The 24334-nt window shown below is 39.7% G+C and overlaps 1 long non-coding RNA gene across 3 annotated transcripts in view; it reads left to right on the plus strand.

The window, feature by feature from the left end:
- The window catches only part of LOC135972255 (uncharacterized), a 198670-nt gene that overhangs the window by 170473 nt on the left and 3863 nt on the right, over positions 1-24334 (plus strand). For all 3 annotated transcript variants that reach the window (XR_010588678.1, XR_010588677.1, XR_010588676.1), the window contains 2 exons: positions 15065-15111; positions 20371-20400. This is a non-coding gene — a long non-coding RNA (uncharacterized LOC135972255). The remainder of the gene's footprint in view (positions 1-15064; positions 15112-20370; positions 20401-24334) is intronic.

The raw sequence follows: 24334 nt of genomic DNA on the forward strand, positions 1-24334 counted from the left end.
GCTTGATTTAATAAAAAAACAAAACAAAAAAAACCCAGAAGTTTCAGGTTGTCACTTCCCTCTCTCCACTGGAGGACTTTGGTATTATTGTAGGAAAAAAGTGTGATGGCACATCAGGCTGTAACATAAGCTGCTTTTCTTCTACACCATATGAGGGAATGCTGAGTCTGCCTATCTGAAACTCAGCATCACTTCCCAACATTGGTGGGGGGTGGGAAGGGATGAGGGAAATGGGCAGGTCAAATTACAACTTTAGATATAATAGGCAAAAAAACTTTTAAAATGTTGTTATGCAATTCACCTTTAATAGATGGCACCCTCAATTTAAAGCCACAGGGGGAAGTAATTAAAATTTAATAGAAGCTACAGCTGTTAAACAAATGTTCTGTGACTCCCCCCCCCCCCTTTAGAATATTATAGCAAGGAGAAGACAAGCTTTAAATGTATATTCTTCAAATTATATATCAGTCCCTCTCCCTCGCCCCTGCTTTCACGTACAGCCTTGCAGGAAACATTGTTACAAATGTTTTTTTAGGTAAACTGTTGGTTCAGCAAGTTTAAATTAAAAACCACAGGAAAATAAACCACCAATAAATGTAACTAATACAGAGAAGTGCAATGTCTAATTCTGTGGTACAAACTTGAAAGCATATTCCTTCCGTCACATTAGGAGCATAATCTGCCCTTGAAAACTCATTTGAAACTTGGCCACGGAAATAAAAAATGAAAAGACTCCCTTCCTGGCCTTTGTCTTATTCTATTTTTTTCTGGCTATGGACTTGTGGTAAGGTATCCATGGTGTGGAGGGAAAACAGCAAAATAAAGACAACGAGCTTCAAGAATGCAGACTTGAGCAAACTCAGAGAACTGGTAGGTAAGATCCCATGGGAAGCAAGTCTAAGGGAAAAGAAGATTTCAGGAGAGTTGACAGTATTTTAAAGAGATGTTATTAAGGGCCCTGAGAGGATACATCACCCTGCACTGGTCAAGCAGGGGATAACCAATCACTTTGGGCCCAATAAGCCATGCTCCCTCACCATTGCTGTGCATGCTCCAGGTGGAGGCAGCACATAAAAGGAAGCAGCTCAGTTCAGTCTGAACGGATTGAGGAGGAGAGTGGATGCATGCTGCAGGAAGCCACCTGAATTCCAGACCCTGGAGACTGAGCACCCTGATTACGCTGTGGGACTCCAGTCAACCATGGAGACCGAAGGGGACAGAGAGCTGCTACTCATGCAGGAGCTGCCAGAACTGGGATTAGGGTAGGAAGTGGCCATGGGGACACATTTGTTCATATGGAGACCCAAACCTACTCAGGAGTTACTGGTTTTGCAGGACCCTGGGTTGCAACCCAGTGGAGCAGGATAGGGTCCCCCTCCAACCTTCATCTAGCATGGGACACTGTGAGGGTCCAAGATAATAGATGCCACTGCCTGATATTGTGGCTATTAGGTGCTACTGCCTGCGTCTGCAGATGTTAGGCATTACTTTCAGGAACTGTGGACACTAGGCACTACAGCCTGGGACTACTGACAGTGGTCTTTAGGCCACATTGCCATGTGGGAAGGAACCGTTTTGATGACATTTTCAACTAGGCCTTGCTGTCCTGAGAGCAGGGAGAAACTTTGAGCACACAATGAGGAGGAAAAGACAATAACAGAAAACACAGCAATGGCAAAATGTTCAATGTGTTTTTTTGTTTGTTTTCACCAGAAAGATTTGTATTGACTGCATGACTAACATAGCTAACAGCAGTGTAAATAGGGTAGGATCTGAGGCTCAAATACAGAAAGAACAATTTAAGAATTACAAGTTAGATGACAAGTTAGATGTCTTTGAGTTGGCAGGGCCTGACTAAACATAGCCTAGAATACTAGCTGAAGAAATTTCTGAGCCATTAGTGATTATCTTTGAGCACTCGTGGAAGATGGGAGTGATACCTGAGGACGAAAAGGGCAAATATAGTATCTATTTGTAAAAAGAGGAATAAGGGCAACCCAGGAAATTATGGGTTAATCAGTCTAAATTTGGTACCCAGCAAGATAATGGACCGAATAATCAAGGAATCCATTTATAAGCACATAGAAGATAAGGTGATACATAACAATCAATATGGATTTATCAAGAACAAATCATGTCAAACCAACCTAATCTTCTTCTTTGATGGTAACTAGCCTTGTGGCTAGGAGGGAAAGCAGTAGATAGATAACATCTTGACTACAGTAAGGCTTTTGATTCTCTCACTTGACCTTGTCATAGCCTAGAAGAGCTTACTCTGAGGAGGGTGCACAACTAGTTGGAAGAATGTACTATGAGAGTAGTTATCAATGGTTCATAATTAAACTGGAAGGGCATATCAAGTGTGGTCCCCCAAGGGTCTGGTTCTGTCCTGGGTCTGGTTCTATTCAATATCTTCAGAAATGATTTGGATAAGGGCATAGAGAGTACACCTATAAAGCTTACAGATGATACCAAGCTGGGAGGGGATGCAGGATTAGAATTCAAAATGACCTTGACAAACTGGAGAAATGATCTGAAATAAATAGGATGAAATCTATAAGGACAAATGAAAAATATTACACTTAAGATAGAATAATCAATTGCACAAATACCAAATAAGAAATAACTGCCTAGGAAGGAGTAGAGCAGAAAATGATCTGGTGGTTATAGTGGATCACAAACTATGTATGAGTCAACGATGTAATACTGTTGCAAAAAAGGTAAACATTATTCTTGGATGTATTAGCAGAAGTGTTATAAACAAGACATAAGAAGTAGTTCTTCAACTCTACTTAGGACTGATAAGGCCTCAACTGGAATACTGTGCCAAGTTCTTCTCTCCATGCTTCGGGAAAGATGTGGACAGAGAAGAACAACAAAAATGACTGAAGGTCTAGAAAGCATGACCTATGAGGGGAAAATTGAAAAAATTGGGTTTCTTTAGTCTGGATAAGAGAAGACTGAGGAGGGGGAACATAACAGTCTTCAAGTATGTAAAAGGTTGTTATAAAAAGGAGGGTGAAAAACTGTTCTGAACCACTGAGGACAGGGCAAGAAATAATGGGCTTAAATTGCAACAAGGGAGATTTAGGTTGGACATTAGGAAAAATTTCCTAACTATAAGGGTAGTTAAGCATTTGAGTCAATTACCTAGGGAAATTGTGGAATCTCAGTCACTGGAGGTTTTTTTAGAACAGGTTAGACTAGTGGGTTTCAACCTTTTTAAATTTGTTGACCCCTAAAAAATTTTAAATGGAGGTGTGAACTGCTTTGGATATCTTAGATGTAGTTTGCAGACCCCCACGGGTTCATGAACCACAGGTTGAAAACCACTGGATTAGACAAACACCTCTCAGGTATGGTGCAGATAATACCAAATCCTGAAATCCTGACTCAGTGCACAGGACTGGACTAGATGACCTATCCAGCTTCCATTTTTGTTGACAGCCACAATTAATAGCATTGCAGAATTTTTGTGCCATTTAGAATTATTTTGATATGTAAAGAGTTCAATTTAAAATTTGGTTTGTTACCAAATTAAGTTTGAACTTATTTTAGGCACTCTCAATCCAATTTGAGTGTCCACACAGGGAGGTTATGCTATTTTGATTTGATTTAATTTAATTTAATTCAAAAAATGATTTAGTTGAAGTGGTGCAACTTCTGTGTGCAGGCCTGGGCTTTGTGAATAGGCCTTAACCTCTGAAGTCATCAATGGATGTGATATTGGACAAATTAATTATGCTTGCTTGGACCCAAGCATCACTTAAATGAAAATTCTAGGTTCAACTCCCCAATATCTGAATAAGGCGTTTGTATACTCTTATGGTCTTGAAGGCAGGGTGAAATTGGGATAGAACTTGAGATCATACCTTGTTCTAAATAAACAATTATAAGCATTAAAAACAAAAAACAAAAAACAAGCATGTTTTACTTAACAGTATGTAATGGACATAGTTTGGCTGTGCGAATGTCATTCTGTGACTTTCTACAAAGTAAGAAATCTATTTCAGTGGCTACAGTCCTGTCAGGTGATAGGAAATGTTTACTTAGTTCAAAACCGTGCAAGTCTGACTTTCACAGGTCCTTGAGTGTGTTGGTAGAGAGTATGTCTTCTGAAAGTGACTGTGATACATTGATTTATGAAAATGTTGCAGAAATAAAACAGGAAAATAGAACAATGGGGGCAACTAAAAGGATGATGCACAGCAGTGTAAACGCAGAGGCCAAGCCAAATATGTTGGAGTATACATCATAGGCTGAAGTTAAGTCTTCCAGTTCTCGTTTGCAGATGAAAATATACAGTGCAGACTGATTCAGATCCAGAGCATGCTAGCATTGGTGTGAATGTAACTCAGGGTTAATGAGACTGACTTTTCAGAGGCAGGGACACAGTATCAAAATATATGTTGGGCTGATAAATTTATATCAAAATCTTTTGTGCTCTCCTCTCAGACATTGTGGTTTTCCGTGAATAATCTTGGCCTAGAGAATTTTGGGAAATGTATATTTTCCTTAATCCACATATGCAGGTTTTGTAGGAAATGAAGGTGAACATCACTCTAATACAGAGAGCCAGCATAAGGACTGTGTGTCATTTTAGTCCTGTAGAGTCCTGGTGCTGGCTATCTGGATTGGGGTGAATTTCAGCCTCCCTAAATAAATGAGTAATGGGGAATGTAGTCTAATCGTTTTGAGGTTTGAACAATCAAGATATGGAGGCCTGGTTTTGGAACTGAACTGTATAAACCCTAATAGAATGAATTAATTAATTGATATATATTTGTGGCCATGCACATTAGTCAAAGATTTTGGAGTAGAAAGTGTTCAGTAAATGTATTAGTTTCCCCTTTCTCCATTCTGCACCCCCCCCCCCCGCACCCTCACCACCCCCCCCCCCCCACACTTTAACACATGCATGAAGAATAAAAGCAACAACAAAAGTACAGATGGTAGCATGCTGAAATACTGGTTTGGGGGCTTGAAATTCAGTGAACATAGATACACTGAAGACTTGTTTATGCTTTGTTTATACAGCCACCAACAAATCATTTTATGAACTGTAAAAGTAGAAAGAATTACCTACCCATTCTTTAAAAGAAAAAATGAAAAAAATTACTGGACACAATCACTAAGAGCGTCTATTACATTTTCCTTGAAAACACAGAGGCATTAAGTCTTTGACCCTGTGCCAATAAAATTAATGTGAGTTTTTTCATTGACATGATGGGACACAGACTCAAGCCCAAAGACCTAGATTCTGCACCATTGAAAGCAAGGAGAGTTTTGTTATTGGCTTCAGTGGGAGCAGTATCAAGCCCTAACGACTCAGGAAGACATCAGTAACAGACTGATTATCGATAAAATAATAGCTTTCTACATGGAACTAGACAGCGAGTAGGGCATTGTGGTCTTGCCTAGTGGCTAGAGCTGGAGTCCATAACCAGGAATAGGAGCCGAGAGTTAAAACCGGAGTCAGAGACCAGATGCAAGAGCCAAGGTTCAGAGCAGAAGTCAGGAATGAGAGTCAAGGGTCAGAGCAGGTTTACCTGGCGTGAGAGAGAGCTAGGAGCAGGGCTGGGTCTGAGGCAAAAATGCAGGAGCAAATCTGGGAACAGGCACAGAAGGTATGATGGCCGTGGGTGAATGCTTTGAACAGCTGCCAAGCTACTGCTGTTGCTGGGTTTAAGGCTGGTCTGCAGATCCTTCCCGCACTAGGGAATTAGGAAGCCTACTACACGTCAGCCACACTCCTGAAGTTGCCTGAAAACTGGCTGTGCTATATGTCCTAATTCCTGACAGTGTCCCCCAGGGGGCCTGGTTTTTCAGGATACTTCTACTGTAACTCTTCCAATAGGTCCAGACCGAGGATGTCTTGGAAACCGGTAGAGAACAATTTGTCTGGACTCTAGCCTTCCTAGTGGATCAAGTATTGGATCATCCCCTCACTCACTGAAATTCAAGGATTCATTGGACCTAGTACTCCTCCTGTCCATGGGTAGTGGTGGTGGGTTGGATCAATTTGGTTACAGGTTCTCAGTGTAGGTTTTCTAAAGTGAGATGTGAAAGATGGTGTGGATCTTCAAGAACTAAGGCAACTGTAACCTGAAGACCACTAGGTTCACCCGTTCTATAATCTTGAAGGGTCCCAGGTATTAGACTCATAGCCTTTAAGGTTAGAAGGGATCATGATCATCCAGTTTGATCTCCTGCACATTATAGGCCACAGAACCTCACCCACCCACTCCTGTAATAGACTCTTTTATAGGCCCAGCCCTCTTTAGTTAGCTGGTTTGGGCTCACCTGTTCCAATACAGGGGAGCTAAGCTCAGTCTAGCCACTGGGACCAGCTACTCTGTGACACAGGCACAGCGCAAACTTAACCCCCGCTCCAATCAGGACTAAGAGAGGTATGGGTCTCTGCCAAGAGTGGTGATGTCTGGGAGCCTGAAACCTTAACGGGGTGCCCTTGAGTCACCATGGAGGGGGAAATACAGGTGCAGTTACCTCTGAAACTGACAGACCTCTCTACAAAAATGTCAAGAAGGAAAAGCTCAGCCCTCCAGCAGTGCCATTGGAGAGTGTTCTGCTAAAGTGAGTCATACTGAGAAGCAGGTGTAACTGCTGACATGTTTGAAGTGCTTCTATAAGTAAACAGGTTTACAATACTTATTTTCTGACACTGCACAGAAACACTTGAAACTCTGCCGCAAGAAGATAAATAGAGAATTGGTCAGGGTAAACTAAATTTATTGAGGGGAACAGGGTTACAGGGGAGACATTGCTAGCTGTTATGCAAGAGATGACTTATGACATATATCTTGGAGATGGCGATCCCATGATGAAATTCATGATTCACAGCAAAACATTCACTAGCAAGGATGTAGACTATTTACTTGAGATAATGGGATTGAGTGTGAGTATATCTGAACCCACTGTCAGTCTGTAAAACATTGAAAAGATTGTCCAATGTTTTATTATGAAGTAGGATAAACTGTAAAAATAGCAATATCTGTGAAAGAGCCCTCCTGGACACAGGGTCATACTTTACTTTACTTGGACAAGAAGCTTGGCTTGTATTAAAAGTAACCAATCTACCACTTGACCCTTGGGAGAATGGATCTTATTTAAGGTCTGCCAAAGCTATATTACATGGACTACATTAGTTTATACCCTTCAGAGAAGGGTATTTCAACACAAAGTAATATTTATTCCAAGTATGCCATTAAATATGTTGCAGGTTTAGGAACTGATTATTTTAATAAAAATACTGGTTTTATACACCCATCAACTGTATGTTTAGGATAACAAGAGACTTAAAATTCAATATGTACTGGGATCAAGCTGATGCTGCTCAGGCTACAGAATAATAGATCAGTTGCATTAAGGACAGTATAAAAACAGCTTAAAACCCACAAGAACAAAACCGAGTCAACAGTAATGAAACTCATGTTAAAGTTATGATCAAGCTTAGTGAAATCAATGGCTAAAATATTGCTGTTGTTGGGCTGGTCAAAGACCCTAGACTGACCATATTAAATACTTAAACTACTACCTTTAAGGAAAAATATCAGCGCAGAAAAAGGAACTCAACAGATGCAATGGAGATTAGATATGTGCAAGAACTGAAATATCCTACCTCTGAAGAACAATAATTACTGTACCTCAGAACTATTCACAGGTAATCTTTAGATAGTATACTCTGTACTTTGCTCTCCAAGAAATTGATCTTGCAAGGATCTGAGAACTCTGGCCCCAATCAAACACTTGAGCATGTGCTTAACATTAAGCACAGGAGCATTCCAGACTACTCTGACACTTAAACATGTGCTTAAGTGTTCACTGGTTCAGATATTTAGTGATCAGCCCCTTGCAAGTTCAAATTCCAAAATTTGAATGAAAACATTTTGGGTCTGGTTCTCTTCTCAAACCTGATTAATTCTATTGACTTCAATGGAGTTACTGCTGATATATAACACAGCTGTAAAAGAAGAATCAGGCCCTTCAGTTTTTGTTGGAGCAATCCAACAGAGCTATGTTACAGGAGTCCTGTATGCAATTATTGTAACAAGAAATGACAATTCAGGAATTAGTATCAGGCACCAGAGATGGTGTTTAAGTTATGTATAAAACAATTCCAAGGCACTTGGCTAAGCATTTCTAGCCATTCAAACAGTTACATCATTAAACTGGTGATATACTGCTCCTACACAAATGTTTCAGATGAACAAAAACCTAAGTTCTTATGAGGACTCGTAACTCCATTATTAAGGCTGCATCTAAATTTGTGAGTAGAAGACAACTAAATTCTTGAGATGGTCGAAATTTTCCAAATAGAGTTTTGACAACAATTTTTGTTGAAAATTTAATTGTCAATGAAATCTCCCCCCAAAAAATCTTTAAAATGTTCTGTTTTTGATTAGTTCTATTAAATTCCCTTAATTGCTTTGAATTTACTCTCCAAAATGGCCACAATTCTTTAAAAACAATTAAATTTTCCACTCAATTTTTTTCTTTTAGAAAAATATGCAAAATTATCTAAACATTGAAAATATTTTAAAATGCCCCCTTTATCAAATTTGCCCTACAAGTTACTTTTTTTTTTTGCCGCCTGCTAGGAAAACAGTCCTAGTCCCCTCAAACAAAAACACCATTACTTAGCGGACATAGGCCTCTTTTTACCCAATTCATATGATTTCTCTTAGCTGCACCAATTAAAGCTAATTGAACTACTAGAATTCATCAGCTACTTCCATTCTCAAATGGTACAGGGAGCAGCTGCTCTTTAGTAGAATTGCAACCTCTGAGCCTCTCTGGCAATGTTGAAAAACTTTAATAACCATATTAAAGCAAACTACAAATATATTTACCGTATTTAGAATAATCTAAATTGATCAACGGAAAATGTAGACCTAGATGTTTTTAAAGTACCTAGAAAGTATATTTCTATACTTCAAATTTATGTTCAAATTTTGGCAAACAACTTGTACTTCCCTCTCCAAGTACAGTACATGACAGAACTATGGGCACTAATTCTGCTTCTATTAAAGTCAATGGCAAAGCTCAAATAGATTTTGGTAGGTACAGGATGGGGCCTGTGGTCTCCATCATGAGCCACCTAACATGCCTGCCCAGTGGGATGAAGGTAGCAGGCTACCCATGTTATCAGTCTGTGCATGGTGGAGAAACCAACAACACCAGGTGCTACGCCCCCTCCTGTGAAAGTAGGTGTAGAGAGGTGTGGAGTAAAGCATTGGCTACACACCTCTCCTTACTCAAATTAGCATCAAACACACCAGTTCAGTCCAATATTATCTTGCGGTTTTGGAATCCCGCCCAAATGAAGCTAGAATGAGACAGATTGTGACAACTTGTGTCTAGAGGAGCTGCAGCTAAAGCAGTGGTTAGTCAGAGGAAACATGCTGTTCCATCTAGCCTATTTTTGAAAAAAAGAACACTGCAGTGAGAAATTTGTTAAAATAAGAGCTGTGCTTTTCTCTTTCTTTTTTTTGACTGTCAGATTTATTGTCACACAAAATATATTAAATATAGACTCTAGACTATCATATAGTACACTGGAAATCAGGAAATTGATTCAAGCTGCTCTGTCTGTTCCCTGTGGTAGATACTGTTCAATATCCACTTACAAGTGTTAAATTTCACCTTGGGTGGGATGCCAGATGAATTTATAGTCTATATAAACTAAAACGTACATTTAATATAAAAGTGCAGGTCAACATATCGGCATTTCAGAAATTTTATGAAGATGCAAGCTGTTTATGGTTGGGATGGAAAATGTGAAGGAGCCTCAGATTAAGCACCGTTGTGAATATAAAGTCTCATTTAAATTTTATTAGGAACGCTATAGTGACGTATTTCAATAGCTGACCTCCCGATGACTCTCTGCAATTTACTCAGTATTTGCTCAGTTTCAGATGTTAACCTGATGTTCAACTGATTCCGACAGCTTTTTGAAGTTACATTGATTTCCAGTTTGATCTTCCATTCAGGGGCCCACTGGAATGCTAAAGAAATGAGCCAGAACTAGAAGCTAGAATAATATTGCCGACAGAGATCCCCTTGAGGCAAGATAGTTTTATGGAACTCTTTTCCCACCCCTCCCCCCCACCCCCGCCACCTCAAATTAAGCAAACAGTGAACAATTCTCCCACAACAAACATTTATTCACAGGGTAATGACAGAGATCAAAACACAATAATCTCTTTCCTAGGTGCAGAGGTTTCTCAGGCAATAGAACCAGTACCAGTATGTTGTATAAAGAAGGGCTGCTAGATTTCAGAATGCAAGAAGCTGAGCTCTGCAGGTGGGAAAACTGGTATCATGTTGGGGACAGGACGGGGTGGAGGGGATCTTCGGTGTGTGGCTCTTCCTATCACACAGCCCACAAAAGACAGCAGTCTGCTCCTGCCATTCCTCTTTCCTTGCTTCCAGCTGACTGGAACAGTCAGGCCAGCACTGTGCAGAGGAGTCTAGTCATAATGATACTTACTCTGTAGCTACATGCTACTTATTAATTCTCTGTACTGGTGTTAGGGAGGCAATGATGATAAGGCTTTTGAAATGGATAGTTCACAGGCATATTTTCCTCCATCATCTTAGGTTTTTTTGAAAAGCGAATGAACGTGGTGTTGATTATATGGTACCCATAGCAGATGCACAGCCCTGGAGACTGAAGTATTTTATTTATGCCCATTACAAGTACCACATAGCTGTGTGAGTTTCCCTACATTGCTCCATCACTTCAATCCTCAGTGCCCAGTGAGTCCTTGGCCTCCCTGCTGGGAAGGCATATAATAATACCATTCATGGTGGGGGTTTATTTTTGTTTCATTTTACTAATTTATTTAGGAAGTATTAAGAAGTGTTCAAGTCTTTGTTGGATTTTATGATTTGGACATTATAACTTTTAATGAATATTCAAAGGTATAGTGGGTAAAATATATTTTTTTAAAAATGATTAATTGAGCCCTTTCTCTGTTCACAAATCATCAGATTTCTTCTTTCCTTTTTAAAAATCTTTGTATGTTCATCGGAATTGTACACCCAATAGTTTGTGTGACTAAATTTCAGCATGCTTATTTCAACTCTTCATTATTTCTGTTGTGTGGTTGGTTGCCTGATTGGCAAGGTATTGTTTTTCCTCACTGGTGTGATCACTGAAACCTTATGAACAACAGAATAATGAATAGTGAACAATACACTCCCAGTCTGAACGTTCAGACACACAATGATTTGTGCAAAAAATTGGCAAATGTTAGGATCACAAACATTTTCAAGAATAATTGTGAATATGAATTCTTGTGAACAATGAATAACATAACCCACTGAATAACAGAGAGGCAAATTCAACTGTAGTTGTGTCACTTTGAATTATTTCTACTCAGGGCAAGTCTACTGTACAAAATTAAGCCAACCTAGGTTATGTCAATGTACAGTCACTGAATTGGTTTTACATGTCCAGACTATGCTCCGAGTGTCGGCAATCAGGACAGCTTACATTGATTCAACTGCCGGTATGGAGAATTGTGGGACAGTTTCTGAAAGGCAGCAACAGTCAATGCAAGCAATGCAGATTGCATCAGCCTAACTACATTGACTTAAACTCTGCATCTCTTGCTCAGGTGAAGCTATTAAGTTGGTGTAATGGGCGAATTACATTGGTGGGAGATATGTTGACCTAACTCTGTAAGCATCTACACTAAAATGTAAGTTGCCTTACATTGACCTAACTCTGTAGTGTAGACCAGGCCTCATAGTTGGACTGGTCAGAAAAGAAGGCACAACCTTTATTTTAATTGCATAAGCACTCAGTTCTGTCTCAAGAATCTTCTAAAAATATCTAGCTCACATTGGGCATGCACAGAATTTTAACAAGACTAATATATTAAGAACATGTCACCTCTTCGACTATTATCCCATACTAGTAATTGATAGCTACCCTTATAGATACCTGTTAACTCGGAACTGGACTGATACCAGCCACCAGGCAACAGTTGATTTCTGCTTAATGTGTCTGAGCCATGTTATATCTGTATGAAATTATAATTTTCTTGGGACAGAGACCCTTCCACATGTTTGTACAGGGCTGAGCGTAATGTTAGCACTCAGTGAAATCAGCTTGAACCACTCTTGGAGCAGTGATCTAGAAGTGAAAGGTTCTATGTCCCATTATCTATAATCTAAGCTATCCAGTCCCTGTGGATGAGGATTGTTTAAATCATGAATACCAGTGGGAGTGGGGAGTGACAACATATGTTCTGTCAAGTAAAATTATGTAAATACTTGGGAGGAAGCATCTTTGTGAAGGTGGTTGGTAAGTGGAACTGGTGTGGGGCACTCCAGAGATAGACATAAGTTAAGTCAGAGTGATCATAACTGCCAAAACTCCTACTAGATCCCCTTGTCAGAAGGCAATAAGGAAGAATATACCTGACAGATGGAAGCAGTGGAGGCTCTAGTACATTTATGTCATTTTATTGACTCAGATGGTGATAGCAGTTTTCAGTGGAGGTCCCTAAAAGAACAATGCTAGTTCCTCTGCAACCAACCACAGCTTGATGTCAGGTGATCCTAGTTGACAATTTCTCCGGGGAAGTTTCCGGAAGTAATTAAGAGTCTATTTGAGAGGGAGGAGTGCGTCAGTTTTGAGTACTTAAAGAGACATAAAAAACAAGAATGTGTTGGCTGCAGCAGGATTTCAGAAACACTGGAGTTTCTCCAAGGGGAATGAAATCTACAATAGGGTTTATGATATAACTTGTAGGGACTAAATCGGCTGCCCCAGTCTAGAAGTAAAGATTCCTTTAAGATCAGAGAAACTTTTACATTCTGGAATATTTCTTAAGGCTAGAGAGTAGAAGAGCCTGTCTGAACAGCTATGCAGCAGTTCTGGCTTCATTTTTCTAAACTCCTCTCCCTACACAAGTATAACTTACTGTCCAGTAGTGCCTTTAATTGAGCCCATAAAACAAAAATATACTGAATTTGGCAATAATAACATTTTACTAATCTGTCAGAGTGAAATAGATAATGAAAGTTATAACCAACAGCTCTTCTTGACTCTGTAATGAGGTTTCTTTGTTCACACTGAGTTGAGTATCCAAGGTGTCTGAGTGCCTCCATTTTTAAAGGTCCAGTCTAAGAGAAAACTTAGAAGAGTACAAATGCTCACTAGGTAGAAGGGTAAAGCTCCATAAAATTCTGCTTTAATATTAGAAGGGATGCTGAGAATAAAGATACAGGATTTGTCTTCCGTTCACTTTTTTAAAATTAGGAGTGTCTTCCAAGGCAGTGAGAAAAAGGATAGACCTTTTCAGCAGTGCTTTAAGCAGTCAGGTAATCAGGAATTAAGACACTATATATAGCTATAGATGGTTTGTGAACAATACCAGGTGTGATAGCCCATCTGTTTATAATATTTAAAAACACGAAGGATTCAACACGCTTTTTATTCTGAACAAAAAGTTCATTTTGATATGTTATGAATCAGTGATTCTGTTTCTTGCAATAGAAAATACTGAAAAGCTACTTTCCGACCACCTGAACACCATTCCATATGGGATCCCCTCCTCCCCCACCCCCGCACGTGCGCACACACGTTTCAGTTTGAAACTTTAGGTATTGCTGCTCATGGAGGCATTATTCCCCACACTCACTCTCTCTCTCCCCCTATATTAGTCATAGGCATGAGCAACCGTGTTTTAATGATGGATATCTGACTTCTGGGAGTTTCAGTTATATGAAAGGGTTTCTCATTCAAAGGGAATGAATGAATGTTCCAGAAGCCTTGGGCCTGACTCTGATCTCGCTTACTCTGTTGAAAATCAGGTGCAGCATATTGAGGTCTGAGAGGAGAAACAGGACCCTTTCCATATTTGTTCATCATTACAGAGCTGATCCAAAGCTCAGAGCAGTCAATGGGAGTCTTTAAATTGATGTTAAAAGGCTATATAGCAATCCTTTTACATCTCATTCTGACAGCCTTACACACGCTACCTGATTCTGTGAGTAGCCCCACTGCAGTCAATGGGACTACTCACAGAACAGGGGACTACTCCACACAAGTAAGGCTGGCTGAGTCTATAGCAAATGTAGGCGTTGCTTATGTTAGGGGGTGGGTTGTTTGTGGGTTTTGTTTTTTGTTAATTTTTTAAGAGAGAACCTAATATGGCTCTTTATTTAGAAGAGAACTAGATAAAATTAATGGAAAGAACTAGATAAATTCATGGAGGACAGGTCCATCAATGGCTATTAGCCAGGATTGGCAGGGATGGTGTCCCTAGCCTCTGTTTGCCAGGGCTGGCAATGAGCAACAGGGAATGGATCACCTGATGATTGCCTATTCTGTTCATTCCCTCTGGGACACCTGGCATTGGCCACTGTCAGAAGACAGGGTACTGGGCTACATGGATCTTTGGTCTGACCCATTATGCCTGTTCTTATGTTCTTATATTGTTTGGGTAAGAATGGATACTTACTTTATTTTTTAAGATGTTTCTTTTTTTCTAATTATTTTTCTCTTCAGGTCCTAAATTGTTTAACCATTTGCAGTTAAAGAATGTGAAGATGGAATGCTTAAATCACTGAAACTGATAACTTCTTTGGTTGCTATAGTGATTACCCATCTGCTTATAATATTTAAAAATAGTGATTCAGTGTTCCTTCTTATGAGAAAAGGGATTACTAATTCACAAATACCAAAGTAATTTGTTTTCCCCCTTGATTTAATATATGGGAAAGATAAGGCACAATTTTAAGAAGAAAAACAAGTTTTTATTAGAATCATATAGAAAATACTCTTCGCCCCCTCTCCTCTCCTCCCCCCCACCGACTTTCTGCATGTTTGCATTCTGTAAGATATATTTTTCCCTGTCAAAAAAACATAAGAAAACAAATCATGAGAAAAAAATTAAGAGCCTTCATAAAGCTCAAATTTGGGTACCAGGATAGTTGCCAATGATGGGATTGTGTAAATTGGATGGTGCTTATTTTCCCATCTGAGTTAATTCAGCAAGTCACCTAATGTATTTTAATGTATTTGCAGGACTGTTGCCTCCAGCTGTACCATCTCATCAGCTCTCACAAACTAAGGTGGGTCAGCTTCAGTAAGTAGATTGATGTGAGAGTTGTAAGCAAAAGTGTTGGTGATTCAGTAAGTAGCATTCTTCCCTCTGAGTCAGTAGTGAACCAGTGATCCAGTCACTGTGGAACTAGAGGCCATCTTTCAGATGAGACATATGAACAACATCCTGACTACTTCTGGTGATTTAAAGATCTCATGGCACATTTTGCAAGCAACAAAACTTTTCTCTTTCTTTGCTCTCTGTTCTTGGGTCCTAGCTTGCAGGGTGTTACAATCACTTTCAAACATGATTTATGTCTAGTCAGATTAAACCGAGTTAATGCAAACTAAGATCTTCTTATCTGTAATCACTTTAAATCTAATGGCCCCAAGCTATATATTTTTGGCACATCATTCCTGAACAAGTGCATCTCCCTGTTAGAATTCTTCAACATCCACAGTCGCTTTGGCACCTTGCTTCACTGCTCCTCTTCATGTTCCCTGTCTCTTCTTTCTACACCTGACTCTGTTGTTGTTCTGTTTTTTAAGGGGAGACTATTGTGTTTTATCATGATTTAATAAGTGTATTTAACTCCAGTACCTTGGCCAGATTCCAATCTTAATTCTTTGTATTTCTAGTGCACTTGCCATCTTAGGATCTCAAAGCAATTTACAGACTTTAATTACCAACAGATAAGATACAGCTGAAGTTTAGTTTGTAATGTCTTCTGGGCTGGGACTGGTTAATCTTACTTGTCTGTAAAGTGCTATGTTTGCCAATTGCACTGTATAAATAATTTTAGTTGTGGTGTCTGTGAGATAGGGAAGTAAAATCATCCCCACTTTAAAGACGCACACTAAGTATCCCACAAAAACACACAGTGAATGTGAGTTGTGCACAAGGTTACGTAGGAAGTCTGTGTCATAGAATTCAGGTCTCCTGATCCATAGTTCTGCTCCTTAATTATAAGCCCACCCCTCCTTCCATATTCCTATATTCCTCCTATAATTTAAGTTATTGTTCAAGAGAGGAAGTGAAGTGTTGGGGAGTATTCATGTGCCTATGCTGTTGGAAGAAGTTGCCACCTTTCACGTCAAGGTGGCAACGCTTTGATGGTGGGTAAAATGATTCCTATGTTATGTAGACATGAAAGACTAAAAAGCTTAATAATACAGAGCTCTTTAAGTCTTGTACTGTAAGGCAGATTTTCCAGGCCTTGAACCATTCCTGTAGCAATATTCTGAACCCTCTCCAAATTTTCAACCTATTTTTAAAAGTATCAGTATCACAACTGACTACTGTATTCCAGTAGTGGTCTCACCAACGCCATGTGCATGGATGGTAACATCCCTACTCCTCCTTGATATTCCCCTGCTTACATATAAAAGGGTAGGTTGTTATAATAGTTTTAGCTACTTCACCACACTAGGAATTCATGTTCAGTTGGTTATCTACAGTGGACACCTGAGTCCTTTTCAATATCAGTGCTTTCCAGGATACCTTGCCCCATTCCATACATATGACATGCATTCTGTATTCCTCACTATATTATCATGTCATCGGCTGATTAAATGCACAGTACTGGATTGCACTAGTGTGACAGATATAGCAATTTCCTACAATATCCCGAAAGACCTTTTGGTATTAAGTTGATGTATTATTGAGGGCCAGATTTTATTGTAATTTCTTTATGGGAGAAATGTGACAAATTTTGCAACCCAATGCAGTGTCTTTGAGGCTCATTGTTTTAAATGAGGGGTTTATGTATGATTGCATTCTAGTTCATGAGGGATGGCTACCACAGCTCCTCCAGGAGCTAAAAATGGTGGGTGATCTTTAAAGTAAATCAGCCAGGTTGTAATCCCCCCAGAAAGGTACCACCTCCTAGGGAGGCTTACAGACATCAGTTCAAACTACATTCTCCAGAGACCAACAGTCAAAGAAAGATTTTTTGGATAAATAGCCTGAGTTTAAACTGACTCAGGACCTTCTTTCTGATCCAGTATATGGACAGAACTTTCTGTCCCAGACGGGCCCCAATCATTCCTGGCATTCCTGGGATGGGCTGGAAGGACTTTGGCCTACTGAGGCCCCATAAAACAGATGGGTGATCTCTGGTAATATTGTGGCATGTGTATAGGAATTTTTATTCCAGGTCAGGAGGGAGAGACTCTCAGGTCTCCAACCAAGGGAGTATCCGAGTGGTAGTCATGTTAGTTTGTATCTACAAAAGCAACGAAGAGTGCGGTGGCACCTTAAAGACTAACAGATTTATTTGGACATAAGTTTTTGTGGGTAAAAAACCACTTCTTCAGATGCATACAGTGAAAATTACAGATACAAGCATAAATATACTGGCACATGAAGAGAAGATAGTTACTTTACAAGTGGAGAACCAGTGATGACAAGGCCAATTCAATCAGGGTGGATGTGGTTCAATCCCAATAATTGATGAGGAGGTGTCAATACCAAGAGAGTGAAAATTGCTTTTATAGCAGCTCCATCCACAGCCTCAGAAACAACTCTGACATTATAATCAAAGAGGCTGATAAAGGAGGTGCTGTAGTAATCAAGAGGTCGGCTTTTGAACAGGAGGCTGCCAGGCAACTTTCCAACGCCACATTCAACAGGCCACTATCCTCTGATCCCACTGAGGAGTACCAAAAGAAACTACACCATATGCTCAACAAACTCCCTGCTACAACAAATCTACACCGACACACCCCTAGAGCCCTGACCAGGAGTATTCTATCTGCTACCCAAGATCCATAAACCTGGAAATCCTGGACGCCCCATCATCTCAGGCATTGGTACCCTTACAGCAGGATTATCTGGCAATTTGGACTCTCTCCTCAGACCCTACGCTACCAGCAGCACTCCTAGCTATCTTCGAGACACCATGACTTTCTGAGGAAACTACAATGCATTGGTGATCTTCCTGAAAACATCATTCTGGTCACCATGAATGTAGAAGCTCTTTATACCAATATTCCACACAAGGATGGATTACAAGCTGTCAGTAATAGTATCCCTGATGAGGCCACAGTACACCTGGTGGCTGAGCTTTTGTTACTTTGTCCTCACCCACAACCATTTCAGATTTGGAGACAACTTATACCTTCAAGTCAGCGGCATTGCTATGGATACCCGCATGGCCTCACATATGCCAACATTTTTATGGCTGACTTAGAACAATGCTTCCTCAGCTCTTGAACCCTACCGCCCCTCCTCTACGTGTGCTACATTGATGACACCTTCATCATATGGACCCACGGGAAGGAAGCCCTTGAAGAATTCCACCTGGATTTCAACAATTTCAGCCCCACCGTCAACCTCAGCCTGGACCAGTCCACACAAGAAATCCACTTCCTGGACACTACCATGCAAATAAGTGATCGTCACATAAACTCCACGCTATACCAGAAACCTCCTGACAGCTATTCTTACCTACATGCCTCCAGCTTCTATCCAGGACACATCACATGATCCATTCTCTGCAGACAAGCCCTAAGATACATCCGTATTTGCTCCAATCCCTCAGACAGAGACAAACACCTACAAGATTTTTATCAAACATTCTTAAAAACCACAAAACCCACCTGAGGAAGTGAGGAAACAGATTGACAGAGCGAGACGGTACCCAGATGCCACCTACTACAGGACGGGCCCAAAAAGGAAAATAACAGAACACCACTGGCCATCACGTACAGCCCCCAGCTAAAACCTCTCCAGTACATCATCAATGATCTACAACCTATCTTGGAAAACGACCCCTCATTCTCACAGACCTTGGGATGCAGGCCAGTCCTCGCTTACAGACAGCACCCCCAACCTGAAGCAAATACTCACCAGCAGCTACACTCCACACCACAGAAACACTAACCAGGAACCAATCACTGTACCTAACCCAATTGCCTACTCTGTACCCATATCTACTCTAGCGACACCATCATAGGACCCAACCATATCAGCCACAACATCAGGTGCTCATTCACCTGCACATCTACTAATGTGATATATGCCATCATGTGCCAGCAATGCCCCTCCGCCATGTACATTGGCCAAACCAGACAGTCTCTAGGTAAAAGAATAAATGGACACAAATCAGACCTCAGGAATGGTAACATACAAAAGCCAGTAGGAGAACACTTCAATCTTCCTGGACATTCAATAACAGATTTAAAAGTAGCCATCCTGCAACAAAAAAAGCCTCCAAAAACAGACTTCAAAGAGAAACTGCAGAGATACAATTCATTTGCAAACTTAACACCATTAATTTGGGCTTGAATAGGGACTGGGAGTGTCAGGCTCACTACAAAAGCAATTTTCACTCTCTTGGTATTAACAGCTCCTCATCAATTATTGAGAGTGGACCACATTCACCCTGACTGAATTGGCCTTGTCATCATGGTTTTCCACTTGTAAGGTAACTCCCTTTTCTTCACATGCCAATATATTTATGCTTGTATCTGTAATTTTCACTCCATGCATCTGAAGAAGTGGTTTTTTACCCACAAAAGCTTATGCCCAAATAAATCTGTTAGTCTTTAAGGTGCCACTGGACTCTTTGTTGTTTTTAACCAAGGGAGTAGATACCTGAGAGGTTAAGAGCCTAAAGCAGGTGCACCTGGTGACCCATGAGGAATTGTTACCCTAAACTGTATGACTCCCAGTTTAACATGCAATCCAGATCAATATGTATAAGTGGTCTGTTTTTAGCAATATTTACCATTCCATCAATCTGTGCATCATCTGCAAACTCTATCACAATTATTTTGTATTTTCTTCCAGATTGTTGATAAAAATATCGACTAGCATTTGGCCAAAAACTGATCCCTGTCGGGGACTCCACTAGAAACACTACCATTGGATTATGATTCCCCATTGTTTATTGATATCTATCAGTTTTTAATCCTTTAACTCTTAAACAAATATTTAATTAAATGTTTAATATTAAAAATAAAATGAACCCCTCCTTTTCACATAAAATTTGGCATGTGTGATAAGAGAATCATTTTTCTTCTAGATGTAAAAAGCCAAATCCTTTGTTATGCATGGGTTTATGGGCTACAGGAAAAGATTGATACAGGGGATTTTCAGTGATGGTAAAAAATCCCATATATTTTTCATCCATATTTGACTTTACAGTCAGTTAGCCATGTAGATGACCCAATAACTAAAATGTGGATGGATTTAAAGTATCAATTGAATAAAAAATTACTCTTGGATTTAAATGAGTTAATAATAATGATTGTTATTAATAATTTGCACTTATATGGCTTTCCAGGTAGTGATCTTGAAGCACTTGACAAGGTAGGTAAGTATCATCATCTCCATTGTTCTAATGTTAATCCCAAAGGGTGCATCATCTGTCACTAACTGTGCAGTATAAAACAGCTCATTTTGTTTCCTTTCACTCACGGTGGAAGCAGAGCACAAAACAGTCCCTTTGGCATGTTCATCAAAACTGTGATCTGGCTGATTAAAATGCAGAAATCCTGGCATTTGCCTTTTATCTGCAGTCCGTCATATCTGTATGATTTGAATCTCATTAACACTGTTTCCAGTTTCTCTTTAGAATTGTTTCCCACTTTACAGGCAACTAATTAAACAGACACAACTTGAAGTATGGTGTGTAGATTTCTTGTGTAAATTTCTGTGAAAACATTTGAAAGCTGTCATCTTACGAGTACTGTAGTCTTCAAGCATAATTTGAGGGCATAGTGCACAATTTGGTGTTATTCAAAATTGCATTCCTTTGTGTGAAAATCAACTGATATTATATATTTTTGCAAAGTACATATGCACTCTATTTGATCTTCTCTTCGCTCCTCTCCCTTTTTCTGATCTCCCTGTTTGGAATAGGTTTTTTATTTTTTGCATTTGAATTTTGAATTTCTCTACATTATTCTAGCTACTTTACTGCCTGTGCTTCATCACTCTTTAATTTCAGTTCTTATTTGAATTTTTGTTACTTGTCCTGCAGGATGCTGAATATAAATACAATATTTGTCAGCTTTTTTTTTTCATATCTCTTCATCAATCTGTTTACTGTAAGTTCTACTGCAGTTGTCCATGAACTACTAGGTGCCAACTTTTTTGAGTAGTTTGGCCACATAATCATAACAGCAATATAAACTCTTTCCAAACCTGGTGATTGTTAATAATCAATATGATCTTACAGTTAATAATTCAAATAGAGCTAATAGAAAATTATTGTCCCCCAATGATCCATGCACAGAGGGAGCCCACTACATGTGCATTCCTCTGTCTTCATGGAAGTAGGGGAAGTAGCAGCTTCACATCACCACACCCCTCTGTTGGGATTCTGTGCAGAGGAAATTCCTGAATTCTGAGGGGCAAGAGTGGGCAGAGCAGGGGAGAGTCCATTCTGTGCAGTATTGTCCTTTGCTGGGCACCCACATTTCTGCAAAGAAAACAATGGTTCACATTTCTTTTTGACCCATGACTTGAAGCTGAGAGATCTTCCAGGTGAAAGTACAGGCAGGACATAATAATAATAATAGTATGCTGAAAGCAGGACAGGGAGACCAAGGGTAAAAGAAGGAATTGCTTTTCCAGCCTTAAGGCTGACCACAATGGTGCCTCCGCTGGGACTTCCTACAGGTGGAAGAACCTGCATGGAGGCTTGGTTGCTGCTTTTGTTTTTTGTCATCTCTGTTCAAAGCAAATAATACTGGTGAGGGGAATCACTGTAAACTTCCTCCTGTGCAGCCAGCAGCAAGATGGATTCCATGCAAAAGACTCAGTCCAATGCGGTATGAGTAATTGCTAAGTAGTGCTGCATGCACTACTTGAACTCTCACTGAAGTTAATGGGAATTGAGGGTGGCCAGCACTTTTGGGGATTACACCCTTGGCTGGCTCAGAATATCATAATTATTTTGCTGGTGGTGGTAGTGGTGAACATTCTAAAGGTTTTTAAATATTATTTTTCTCTTAGTCTCTCTGACCAATGTATACATGATTATTCCATTTTTTATTTATTTATTTAAACCATTTTAAATGTAGAGATGAAGCCCAAACCAAGATCTGAACACTGCTTAATCTAGCTGCTCTGAATGGTGGGGTATTCAGAATCCAGATCTGTATCTAAATTTTGCAGCTTAATCATCCCGATTTTAAAGCATGTATTTTAATGGACAAATTCTCTGATTAATTTCATTAAAGTTACATTCGCGAAGGATTCAGCTCAAAAGTATCCACTTCCAGTACATGTTAAAGCCAGTAAAATCCCTCAATTTGTATTTCATTACATAATATCAGTTACCTCAGTTGTAACTGTAACTGCTCTTTTCTTTCAATGCAAATCTTTTTCCCTCTAAAGAACACATAAATTGATGACTAAGCCGTAGGAGTAATACACAGAAATGGAAGAACAAACGCCACTCGAGTTCATCATTCATGAGCTCCTCTTAGAAAACATTTATCCTTCCAAGTTGTTATTTCTGTAGGTTTCTATGACATGATGGTAGGTAATAATGTTTACAAATCAAGAAATCATAGGGTATTTCTACACTGCAATAAAAAACATGCAGCACCAAGTCTCAGAGCCCAAGACTTGGGCCCAGGCTATGGGGCTAAAAATTGTAGTGTAGACATTCAGGCTAAGGCTGGAGCCAAGGCTTTGAGACAGTCCCCCCTTTCAAGGTCTCCAAGCCCAGGCTCCAGCCCAGGCCCAAATATCTACATTGCAATTATATAGTTCCAGAGCCCAAGTCCCGCAAGCCCAAGGCGGCTGACCTGGGCCATCTGCAGCCATTCATAGAAGCATAGATGCACCCATAGACAATAATGTAATGAAAGTTCCCAAAGGTGTTTAAAATTGCAATTTGACATAGAAACAGAAATTAGTATGCTCTCCCAAAAACTGAACAGGGAATTATATGGCTTAAATATGAAAAAAAAAATGGTTGTGATAAATGATGCAATTATATCCCATAATGAGTAAAGGAAAAGACATAAAAGAAAGAAATATAATGTCAAAAGTTTATAGCCTGTGTGGCAAATCTCTTAGTTAGGAAACCTACCTGATCTCTTCTGTATCACGGAAAAAGCAACAGAGAGTCCTGTGGCACCTTTAAGATTAACTGATGTATTGGAACATAAGCTTTCGTGGGTGAATACCCACTTCGTCAGACGTATCATGGAAGAATCAGGAGGAAAATTCCTCAGAATAAATTAAGTAAAAATGGAGGAAAGCCTTCTGATTTTTTTTTAACTGTTACGCAGCATTTGCTGATGCGTAAAATTATCTCAGTCACTCATCAGCTCCAGTTTCCTGATATCATTTTTGATTTTCTAATGTAAACAGAAGTCTTTCACCTTCCACTCTCATTTTAATCCTACCATATAATGCTTGAGCAAAATCTCACGGCCCCTTAGCTAGACAAGATAATAATTCATATGTATTTTGGATTAATATAGGATTAACATGTTGTGAGAGTGCTATTACCTTCAGCATACATTGCTCTCACATATAGTCCCTGTTCGTCTGTGTTCCTAGCAGTACCCTTTGGGGCAGGAGACTGAAGCAAATCGCTATTTTGCCTATGCCTGATAACCAGGCTGTCACACCAATATTACCTACTTCTGGCCATGTCCCTCTCCTTGTACAGTACTTGGCACAATGGGGTCCTGGTCTCATTGGAGCCAGTAGGTGGTATTGTAATTAAATTTACAGAACTTAAAAGATGTTAAACATCTAACTATAATCTTACTAGAAAGTCTGGGGAAGCTATTCTATTACCTTAATTACAAAATGGAAAATAAATAATGCAGTTGGAGTTGTTAGCAATCAATTATACTCTTGGAATCTATGACTGTGTAACCCTCTCTGGGACCGTTTGTGTCTCTTTATAAAATGACCACCTCTTCCTAGCTCTTCCCTGAGGCAGAATGTTCCCTTTCTCTGGAAATCAGTTTATATGGGGAAACATCCCATCTTGCTAATAGCTGTTTGCTCTCAGGTAATTCAGAAATTCCTTTCTGAGTTTCCACTTGTGCTCTTTAATGCTTCAATATTCTGGAAAAAAGCAGTTACTGGAGTTATTTCTGTGGACGAGCTCTTCTATAGACACTTGAGAGCAACTTGATGATATCCAGATGATATTGGTAAGGGCTGGGAGTTTTTTGTTATCAGTATTATTAGTATTATAGTAGTCCCTATAGGCCCCAACAGTATTGAGGCCACATTTTGCTCAGCCCTGTACAATCACAGTGATGAGAGAC

The sequence above is a fragment of the Chrysemys picta genome, chromosome 6, assembly GCF_011386835.1.
Source record: "Chrysemys picta bellii isolate R12L10 chromosome 6, ASM1138683v2, whole genome shotgun sequence".
NCBI classification, from domain to species: Eukaryota; Metazoa; Chordata; order Testudines; family Emydidae; genus Chrysemys; species Chrysemys picta.